Source organism: Schistocerca cancellata, chromosome 11 (assembly GCF_023864275.1).
Source record: "Schistocerca cancellata isolate TAMUIC-IGC-003103 chromosome 11, iqSchCanc2.1, whole genome shotgun sequence".
Taxonomy (NCBI): domain Eukaryota; kingdom Metazoa; phylum Arthropoda; class Insecta; order Orthoptera; family Acrididae; genus Schistocerca; species Schistocerca cancellata.
The window spans coordinates 93,756,842-93,769,092 of record NC_064636.1 but is presented as its reverse complement, the minus strand read 5'-3'; positions in this window follow the sequence as shown (position 1 = coordinate 93,769,092).

Below are 12,251 nucleotides of genomic sequence, written 5' to 3'. Positions count from 1 at the left end.
AAGGATTATTGAACTAATGTAGCTTAAAATCCCTCTTGATTGCAAAAAATTTTTTATTATTCATATGACCGGTTTCGGTTCATTCAGAACCATCTTCAGATCTGTAAAAATAATTATACTAATTTACCATTTCACCGAAGCAAATGTTTTTCATCCTATCTAATCAACATCAAATGTACCAGAACGTACCTGATATTTCAGTTACTGGAGTAACCCGTCCAAATCCAGCAACTTTCACATGCTACGTCACATAAAATTGGTTGGCAGAGTGCACGTCATTTATATTGATTATAGCACTATTACCGACAGGTGGCGTCTGGTACATTTGTTACATTCCATTTGTACATACTGTATTCAGTAGATCTTTTTATATTAAAAATATTTGGGTAAAATATGTAGATGTCATAACGCCTATTTTAACATTTATGACGACCTACTAAGATGACAACTGTTGCGTGTGGAGATCCAGGCCGAGGGACCAGAGATTGTGCGCGGTGGAGAAGCCGGAAGACGCGTGCAGCGCCTGCCGTCGCTGACGGGGCCCTCCTGTGCGGCCCTCTTGCCCGCGGCGATGGACATCAGACGACTGAGCGCACCACGACACAACACCAAAATGGCGGGAACCACGGAAGCAGACCGTAGAGGAAAACAAGTTCACACCAGCACCATAGATATATAAATCGCCCTATGCTTTTAGATCGAATAAAAATGATAATTTTACTGTTTTTTAATCCTGACAAGTACAGATTTTAACTTTGACATCTACATATTTTAGCCAAATATTTTTAATATAAAAAGATCTACTGAATACAGTATGTACAAATGGAATGTAACAAATGTACCAGACGCCACCTGTCGGTAATAGTGCTATAATTAATATAAATGACGTGCACTCTGCCAACCAATTTTATGTGACGTAGCATGTGAAAGTTGCTGGATTTGGACGGGTTACTCCTGTAACTGAAATATCAGGTACGTTCAGGTACATTTGATGTTGATTAGATAGGATGAAACACATTTGCTTCCGTGAAATGGTAAATTAGTATAATTATTTTTACAGATCTGAAGATGGTTCTGAATGAACCGAAACCGGTCATATGAATAATAAAAAATTTTTTGCAATCAAGACGGATTTTAAGCAACATTATAAAATCACTGATTGCTGTTATCCGATAAGACATTATGTCTGTTTTTGCAAAGGATTACTGAACGATGGATCGATCGCAATGGACCAAATGATTCACCCTTACATTATTGGCATCCAGGTCTACGGTCCTGGCTGTATGTGATTATTTCTTATGGGGGTTTATAAAAGACTGTGTTTATTTGCCTCCATTACCAACAACAATGAGTGAACTGAGACATCGCATGACAGCAGCTGTGGAGGCTGTGACTCAGGACATGCTCGCTGCAGTGAGGAACAGTTTGAATACCGGATTGGCATTTGCCATTCATGTCAAGGGAAGCATACTGAACACCTACGAAAAGGTATGAAAAAGAAACTTTTACAGTTTCCCGTTAATGAAAACAGGATATTCATTGTACGAGGGTCACTGAGTAAGTAATGTTCCACATTTTGTTTGGAAAATGCGTTAATGTACAAAGACAAATGTCCTTGTTGATGCTTCACGTTTTATGTTTGTTCTGTGCCCGGTGAAGTTTCGAACCGTTCTGTCAGATGGCAGAGCCGTAGTACAGCGTCAACATGGCGTCTACATACGACTAACGTTACAAGAAGCGTGCTGTTATTGAATTCTTGTGTGCGGAAAAACGAACTGGGGTGAACATCCATAAAATTTTGCGTACAGTCTATGGCGATGATGCAGTTGATAGGAGTACAGTTGGTCGATGGGTAAAGAAAGTTACAGCCTCAGGAAATTCAGAAACAGAACTCCATGATTAGCCATGCTCGGTACGTCTCGTCACAGCCACTGCTTCAGACATGCCGAGTCGTGCGGAAGCCATTATTCGTGCCGACCGGCGCATCACAACTCAACAATTGCCTCGACAGTTCTCGGCCAGCATTGGAAATGCGTCTGCAATGATCGAGACTCACGGATATGCAAAGAGGTGCTCACGACTGGTTCCACGAATGCTCTCAGCGGACCACAAGATTAAAAGAAAAGCCGTTTCATCTGAAGTTTCGAGACCGACGGAGGGACCTTTCTGTCACGGATCGTTACCGGTGACGAAAGATGGGTGCGCCACTTTGTGCCGCAAACAAAAAGGCTGTCGATGGAGTGGCATCATCCTCATTCACTACAAAAGAAGAAATTCAAGACAACCCCCTCTGCCGGAAAAGTCCTGATAGCAGTGTTCTGGGATAGTGATGGCGTCATTCTGGTAGATGTGATGCCAAGGGAGTCAACCATCAATTCATTGACATACCTGAAGACTCTGAATAAAGAACCGTTTCCGACATGTCCGATCGGACAAGAATCCAGATCTTGGTCCTACACGATAATGCATGCCCGCACATAAGTATGAGTACCCGGGAACACATCGCCAAACTGGGTTGTACACCATTGCGGCATCCATCCTGCCGTCCAGACCTGCCCCCCCCCCCCCCCCCCACTTCCATCTCTTTGCGCCGCTTGAAGATTCTCTACGGGGAACACTGATGATGACGAAAGTGTCAGTTATGCACTGAAAATATGGCTACGCCCGCAGGACAAGAGTTTTTACCAGCGGGGAGTACATGCTCTTCCACAACATTGGGGTACAGCCAAAGATCGTGAGGGAGATTACGTAGAAAAATAGGACATGAACAAGACATGTTGATGTATATTGTAACAAAATTCTGAGTCTTAACAATATATATGTTCTGAGGAAAAAATGTGGGGTATTACTTAATGGACCAACCTCCTATATCTTTGTTAGTTTCAAAAATGTCGACGTGCCAAATCGGATGATTCTTTTTCATACACCCAGTATAATGAAAACGGCGATATAATCTGACGTGAACCTGTATATTAAACATATCATAAAATGTGCAGACAGAGAGTGCCTTTACGTCTTTTTCCTCATGTCCAGCGCCCTTCTTCGCAGTTTGTTTGTTGCTCAGCTGCACTGGTGAGTAATTACTTCTCAGAAAAGAAAAAATAAACCTTGATAGCGACTGCTGGCGGTCGAGGGCACAGGTTCACAAGCGATATGCGGCGCCTGGCCTTCGCTAAGTCGGCGGCTCCCTGCGTCACACCGAGAAAGCGCGGTGCACTGGAGGGGCTGTTTCAGTCCGCAGAGTTACAACATGGCGAGCGAGGCAGGGACGTAGTGGAACCCATCCTCCCCCCACCACCTCGAGTGTTTGTGATATGACGTAAAAAATTTAAAAATATTAAATTATTCAAACATATGTTCATTATGTACTGCGCATCTTTCTCGAGGGTTTGATGTATAAAATATACATGTTCGAGGATTTGTAAGACAAGTTATTCGGTCTTAAGTATGCCAAACTGGAGTGCCACGCTTCTTCACACAGGATTCTTCCATCACACGTGACTGTATTTTGCTCTGTGGAATTCGATCGTGTATATTTTGCAGTGGAAGCCATCAAACGTATATTCAGGGCAGTGGAATTTAAATTGTCCTGTAGTGTCTTCCCTGCCTCTAGTCATTCGGTTTCACATCCTGCCTCCTCCTAAGGAAAAAAAACAGTAAAAACAAGAGACCATCAAAACAATACACATCTCTTTAATCCTAGGATCCCAGAAATTTTTTGTCTCTAATCTTGCTACAGATTTCCATGGTGTGCCTTCCTTCCTGTGAAAGAATCTACTACCTCATCAAAGTCCGTCAAACGGTCTGCTATATGCAAAATCAAGACGTCGTCTTCTAATACTGTAAAAACTGTTAATACGCGTAGTACCCAAGACTTGTGTGGTTTTTCGACTTGATTATGTCTATTTTTACACTGTCTGCTAGATCAAATGAACTGCCCTTCCTAATATTGCTGCAATTGTAACACACACCAAATAAGTGAGACTGTTTTCGCACAAATGATCATTTTTATTTACCTCGCTTACGTAAGTTACATGACAGCATAATTCACGAAGTATCAATATCAAATGCCTATTAGGCCTACTATAAGCAGAAAGTTTTATATTAAGAAATAGTATCACGTTTCGTTCATGAGATCGAAAAATAGTAGTACCAAATCTTTTATATAAATTTGCAGTCGTCATATTCTTCCACATAATTTGTGTGGTGTCGCCGTTTCCTCTCCTTCCTCGTTCTAACAAGAATCTTTTCATCAAAAATTCTGTAAGTATTCCTTCCATTGTGAAAGCTTATTCTCTGGTTAATTTCAGTAACCCTGCCAGCACCACAGGTTCAATTATCGCGCGTTTATTCCCCGTTCAGGCGTCATTACGTATTCGTACGACTCGTTTTCCGCTCTCTACCGAGAACAGAACTTAATGCGACTGCTAACCGGGGAGTGTACAACTGGCAATGTAGCGATCTGGCAAAAATTTTCTGTCAAAATTTCCTTTTATTGGATAAGCGCAGAAATACAATATGTAATCCGTCTTACCAGTTATTTCCACTCTGATAGTCTGAATTTATGGATTTAACTAATAAAATAACGCTGATAATTCGCACTGCCAATCAACCACATAAACAAACTGCAAATAGCATTCACCCATTCGGGTTTATTCGGCTCAGCTCGTATAGCACCGTCCTCTGTTTTTATTTCTAGACGCGAGGGAATTCCCTGGTAGAGATATCACTTAGACTATGTATACATGCGAAAACAACTTATGATTCTTTCAGATACCAACTTAGTATGTGTTCAAAAATACCCAGAAAACAACTTAGATGCATTTCAAAATCATGTGAATTAGTCATGGACAACATGCACTGGATGCTCAGGCGACATGTGAAACAAGGTTTGTTTCTTCAAGAATATGAACTTGGCGCCCTGTGAAATTGCCGCGCTGGGCAGGTACTCCCGTCTCCCCCCCTTCCCCCCCCCCCCCCAAATCCGGGCCTGAACTATTCTCGTCGAGCCGTCCTCAGGCGCGTGCAGTGTATGTTGATATTTATCACGTTAGGTTCAAATGGTTCAAATGGCTGTGAGCACTATGGGACTTAACATCTGAGGTCATCAGTCCCCTAGAACTTAGAACTACTTAAACCTAGCTAACCTAAGGACATCACACACATCCATGCCTGGGGCAGGATTCGAACCTGCGACCGTAGCGGTCGCGCGGCTCCAGACTGTAGCGCCTAGAAGGTCGTTCATAGTCATGTGAATGAACGAGTTTTATGAGGCTATTAGCCTTGATTTTTTGCAAACGGTGTTGTCATTGGTAGGGTGTGTGAATCATGTTCTGGTTTAGTTCTATTCTTGTTCTTCCTTTTGTTCGATGGATCAGAGCTGGCAATCTGAAGATTATGTCACCTCACGTTATCTTATGAAGATAACACAGAGAAAACGAGTGTTCTTACTGTCAGTGGCGTGCTGTTGAAAATTCCAATGGCAGGAAGATGAAGAACAGCGCTGAATCCTGAATAAGAAGGACCTTTTTATCGTAGGTCGCATGGAGCAACCAAGCGTAGCTAGCGACTGAAAAGAAGCGCAGCTCATTTTCATTTCGAAGAAGGTTCATAAGACCGAGGTAAATAATAATACGCCTGTATCGTTGACATCAACCAAGAATTACGGAATATGAACTACGCTCACGGAAGCCTACTGTATAAAAATCAACACGGATTCCATGTATAGAGATCTTGGGACACTCAGCTCGCTGTGTTCTTCCATGAGGCCCGCTACGGTGTATACACCGGTGGCCATGTTTTTGACGTTTTCCTTGACTTCAGGGAAGCATCCGACACAGCTTCACACTGCCGTTCAGTGATAAAGCAAAATCGACGCTGTTATTGTGGGAGACCAAACACTTCCTATCTCAGACTGCACGAGCGTCTTTATAGCATCTGAAGTGAGCTGCTGAGCATTGTCATGAAGAGGGTCACTGCCCAATGGCAGGGTTCCTCTTCGCTTGTTCTGGACTGCCCCTTAAGGTCGATTCTCTCGAATCGCCTTATTCAATCAGTGAAAAAGGAAATCGGCTGTCGTTCGCTTCCTTCCCTGAGCGCCAGACTCATGGACATCCTGCTTCAAAGATGTTGCATAACTGCCACTCCTTGCTATCACACGTGAGGGTTGTGTTACATGGGCCGCATGAGATCAGGCGGAATCCCTCAGCATAAAGAAGTCGAACTGCAGCACACACTTCTCACCTGGAGCGTGTCTCTATTGCTTACGCCACCAGTAGCTTCCCCTTTTTGTGCTCAGAACTGGAAAGTGCGACGAGGCGCGACCAGAGACACTGCACAGCACAGCAAAGTTGCCTGGAGTCCATTTGAAAATGAAATCCAACAAATAACCAGCATTTCTCCGGAAATATGCGCAACCAAAGTTGTGATCCTAAACAGCAGCGAACGAAAAAAAGGAAAAATAAAACCAAGTGCAGAAAAATCGTCCAAAGAAATCTTAAAGCGATTTTGTACAAGCTTCAGTTATTACTGCTTACATTGATCAAAATTATGTTTGCTTCTAGATTTACGGCAGTATCAGGCCTAGGATGTATAGTTGCTGTTTCGTCCGTACGTTGGCTGTGAAATGCACTCTCCAACATTTGGTTTTCAACACAGCTTGTAACGCACAAATTGGTGTTACACTTTTGCCAGTGTGATAAACTCGGCCTTACAATATATCAGGTACAGTTTTACTGAGACTGAAAATATCTGCGAAAGTATGTCGAATGAGGGAAACTAATATATTGAATCGTGATTTCAAATCCATGAGCAGAATTACAGGCTTCGTCGTTCTACTTATCTAGAGCTATATTGTCGTTGAAAAGTGAAGCTAACTGTCTGCGATATGAGGATTTCACCAAACGATATGCTGTACAGCACCACACGGCTCATGCTCAAGGCATTCGTTTGTTTAATTTCTCCTATAGAGCTCAAGTGAATTAGGTTCAGGTGGAATGGAAGGAACTAGACCATTTAAAGTGAGGAAACTATTACTGCACTTACCTCTGACAAGACTAGCAACAGCACTGAATTCAGATGATGAGCGAAACGGTGACCCAACATTGCATTAGAAAACGTGTCCACACAAATGACCGAAAATAACTGCAGCTCCGTCGTAGCTCTGAGAATGTTCATCACCTTTAAAAAAAATCTTTGTTCGACTTCAGCAACAGCTGTGACCTAGCGAAGTATTGGGAAGACATACAAGAAAAACTGAGGCAAAATTCGATTCACATATCCCTTTCTGTATTTTATGTGTGAGCGTCTCTGAAACAGAAGTATTCAGTTCATTCTGTGTTAGATTTTACACTCCTGAAAGCACACCAAAAAGCTTCCAAATTTTGCTTTAGCTGTTTATTTGTTGTATTCACAGAAAAGAAATTCAGCAGTCCAGCGTTAAACGAGCTTCTTTATAGTATGTTGTTGTTCTTGTGGTCTTCAGTCCTGAGAATGGTTTGATGCAGCTCTCCATGCTGCTCTATCCTGTGCAAGCTTCTTCATCTCCCAGTACCTACTGCAACCTACATCCTTCTGAATCTGCTTCGTGTATTCATCTCTTGGTCTCCCTCTACGATTTTTACCCTCCACGCTGCCCTCCAATGCTAAATTTGATATCCCTTGATGCCTCAAAACATGTCCTACCAACCGATCCCTTCTTCTAGTCAAGTTGTGCCACAAACTTCTCTTCTCCCCAATCCTATTCAATACCTCCTCATTAGTTACGTGATCTACCCACCTTATCTTCAGCATTCTTCTGTAGCACCACATCTTGAAAGCTTCTATTCTCTTCTTGTCCAAACTAGTTATCGTCCATGTTTCACTTCCATACGTGGCTACACTCCATACAAATACTTTCAGAAACGACTTCCTGACACTTAAATCTATACTCGACGTTAACAAATTTCTCTTCTTCAGAAACGATTTGTTGCCATTGCCAGTCTACTTTTAATATCCTCTCCACTTCGATTATTGTCAGTTATTTTACTCCCTAAATAGCAAAACTCCTTTACTACTTTAAGTGTCTCATTTCCTAATCTAATTCCCTCAGCATCACCTGACTTAATTTGACTACATTCCATTATCCTCGCTTTGCTTTTCTTGATGTTCATCTTATATCCTCCTTTCAAGACACTGTCCATTCCGTTCAACTGCTCTTCCAAGTCTTTTGCTGTCTCTGACAGAATTACATTGTCATCGGCGAACCTCAAAGTTTTTACTTCTTCTCCATGAATTTTAATACCTACTCCGAATTTTTCTTTTGTTTCCTTTACTGCTTGCTCAATATACAGATTGAATAACATCGGGGAGAGGCTACAACCCTGTCTCACTCCTTTCCCAACCACTGCTTCCCTTTCATGCCCCTCGACTCTTATAACTGCCATCTGATTTCTGTACAAATTGTAAATAGCCTTTCGCTCCCTGTATTTTACCCCTGCCATCTTCAGAATTTGAAAGAGAGTATTCCAGTTAACATTGTCAAAAGCTTTCTCTAAGTCTACAAATGCTAGAAACGTAGGTTTGCCTTTTCTTAATCTTTCTTCTAAAATAAGTTGTAAGGTTAGTATTGCCTCACGTGTTCCAACATTTCTACGGAATCCAAACTGATCTTCCCAGAGGTCCGCTTCTACCAGTTTTTCCATTCGTCCGTTAAGAATTCGCATTAGTATTTCGCAGCTCTGACTTATTAAACTGATAGTTCGGTAATTTTCACATCTGTCAACACCTGTTTTCTTTGGGATTGGAATTATTATATGCTTCTTGAAGTCTAAAGGTTATTTCCCCTGTCTCATACATCTTGCTCACCAGATGGTAGAGTTTTGTCATGACTGGCTCTCCCAAGGCCATCAGTAGTTCTAATGGAATGTTGTCTACTCCCGGGGCCTTGTTTCGACTCAGGTCTTTCAGTGCTCTGTCAAACTCTTCACGCAGTATCTTATCTCCCATTTCGTCTTCATCTATATCCTCTTCCATTTCCATAATATTGTCCTCAAGCACATCGTCCTTGTATAAACCCTCTATATACTCCTTCCACCTTTCTGCTTTCCCTTCTTTGCTTAGAACTGGGTTTCCATCTCAGCTCTTCATATTCATACATGTGGTTCCCTTCTCTCCAAAGGTCTCTTTAATGTTCCTGTAGGCAGTATCTATCTTACCCCTAGTGAGACAAGCCTCTACATCCTTACATTTGTCCTCTAGCCTTCCCTGCTTAGCCATATTGCACTTCCTGTCGATCTCATTTTTGAGACGTTTGTATTCCTTTTTGCCTGCTTCATTTACTGCATTTTTATATTTTCTCCTTTCATCAGTTAAATTCAATATTTCTTCTGTTATCCTAGGATCTCTATTAGCCCTCGTCTTTTTACCTACTTGATCGTCTGCAGCCGTCACTACTTCATCCCTCAGAGCTACCCATTCTTCTTCTAATGTATTTCTTTCCCCCATTCCTGTCAATTGTTCCCTTATGCTCTCCCTGAAACTCTGTACAACCTCTGGTTCTTTCAGTTTATCCAGGTCCCATCTCCTTAAATTCCCACCTTTTTGCAGTTTCTTCAGTTTCAATCTGCAGTTCATAACCAATAGATTGTAGGCAGAATCCACATCTGCCCCTGGAAATGACTTACAATTTTAAACCTGGTTCCTAAATCTCTGTCTTACCATTATACAATCTATCTGATACCTTTTAGTATCTCCAGGATTCTTCCAGGTATACAACTTTCTTTTATGATTCTTGAACCAAGTATTATCTATGATTATGTCATGCTGTGTGCAAAATTCTACAAGGTGGCTTCCTCTTTCATTTCTTCCCCCCAATCCATATTCACCCACTATGTTTCGTTCACTCCCTTTTCCTACTGACGAATTCCAGTCACCCATGATTATTAAATTTTCGTCTGCCTTCACTACCTGAATAATTTCTTTTATCTCGTCATACATTTCATCTATTTCTTCATCATCTGCAGAGCCAGTTGGCATATAAACTTGTACTACTGTAGTAGGCATGGGCTTTGTGTCTATCTCGGCCACAATAATGCGTTCACTATGCTGTTTGTAGTAGCTAACCCGCACTCCTATTTTTTTTATTCATTATTAAACCTACTCCTGCATTACCCCTATTTTATTTTGTATTTATAACCCTGTAATCAGCTGACCAAAAGTCTTGTTCCTCCTGCCACCAAACTTCACTAATTCCCACTATATCTAACTTTAACCTATCCATTTCCCTTTTTTAATTTTCTAACCTACCTGCCCGATTAAGGGATCTGACATTCCACGCACCGATCCGTAGAACGCCAGTTTTATTTCTCCTGATAACGACGTCCTCTTGAGTAGTCCCCGCCCGGAGATCCGAATGGGGGACTATTTTACCTCCGGAATATTTTACACAAGAGGACGCCATCATCATTTAATCATACAGTAAAGCTGCATTACCTCGGGAAAAATTACGGCTGTAGTTTCCCCTCGCTTTCAGCCGTTCGCAGTACCAGCACAGCAAGGCCGTTTTGGTTAATGTTACATGGCCAGATCAGTCACCCATCCAGACTGTTGCTCCTGCAACTACTGAAAAGGCTGCTGCCCCTCTTCAGGAACCACATGTTTGTCTGGCATCTCAACAGATACCCCTCCATTGTGGTTGCACCTACGGTACGGCCATCTGTATCGCTGAGGCACGCAAGCCTCCCCACCAACGGCAAGGTCCATGGTTCATGGGGGGATCTTTATAGTAGAACATCTTGAAAGTCTCTTGCGATGTATGATTCAGGTGTAGGTTACTCAGTGTTATGTTCCTCTCCTGTTGCGAACTGCGGGCACAAAAACTGTGCCGCAGAGTCCCACGCACATACTAGTGCAGCACTGCTTGAGGTTCCAAGGTTTCACCGCCTAGTTGTGGCTGCGCGGGGTAGCCGCGCGGTCTAAGGGCGCGGTTCTACGGTTCGGGCGGTTACCCCCGTCGGAGGTTCGAGTCCTCTCATGGGCGTGGGTGTGTTTTTCTTAGCGTAACTTACTTTAAGTTAGGTTAAGTTAGAGCGTAAGCCTAGGGACCATTGACCTCATCAGTTTGGTCCCATAGGAACCTACCACCACCACCGCTTGCCTGTCCTCCCATGGATCGGTGCTTAGTTACTATTTTTTCTAAGAATCGTAAAGAAAACAGCATTTATCGAAATCTATTGTATAGCATCGAATGTGGTTTTACCGAATATTATGTCCGCCCCCTGTAGCTCCGAAGGGCCTGGGTTCGATTCCCGGTGGGGTCGGAGATTTTTCTCCGCTCGGGGACTGGGTTTTGTGTTGTCTTAATCATCACCATTTCATCCCCATCGACTCGCAGGTCGCCGAAGTGGCGTCAGCTCGGAAGACCAGCATCCGGCGAACGGTTTACCCGACGGGAGGCCCTAGCCACATGACATTTATATGGAATATTATGTTATTCAGTATGTATAGCGAGCAAGTAATAAAGCAAACGAAAGAAACATTCGGAGTAGGAATTAAAATCCATGGAGAAGAAATAAAGACAGTGAGGTTCGCCGATGACATTGTAGTTCTGTCAGAGACAGCATAGTAACAGGAAGAGCAGCTGAACGGAATGGACAGTGTCTTGAAAGGAGGATATAAGATGAGCATCAACAATAGCAAAACGAAGGTAATGGAATGTAGTCGAATTAAATCAGGTGATGGTGAGAGAATTAGATTAGGAAATGAGACATTTAAAGTAGTCCGCCGGCCGGTGTGGCCGTGCAGTTCTATTCGCTTCAGTCTGGAATGACCGCTAGGGTCTCAGGTTCGAATCCTCCCTCGGGCATGTATGTGTGTGATGTCCTTAGGTTAGTTAGGTTTAAGTAGTTCTACGTTCTAGGGGACTGATGACCTCAGAAGGTAAGTCCTATAGTGCTGAGAGCCATTTGAACTATTTAAAGTAGTCCTTGAGTTTTTCTATTATGGAGGCAAAATAACTAATAATGGTCCAAGCAAAGAGGATATAAAATCTAGACTTTCAGTGGCAAGGAAAGCGTTTCTGAAGAAGAGAAATTTGTTAACATCGAATATAGAATTAGTGTCGTGAATGCTTTTCTGAAAGTAGTTGTATGGAGTAGAGCTATGTATGGAAGTGAAACATGGACGAAAAATAGTTTCGACAAGCAGAGAATAGAAGCTTTCAAAATATGGTGCTACAGAAGAATGCTGAAGATTAGATGGATAGATCACGTAAC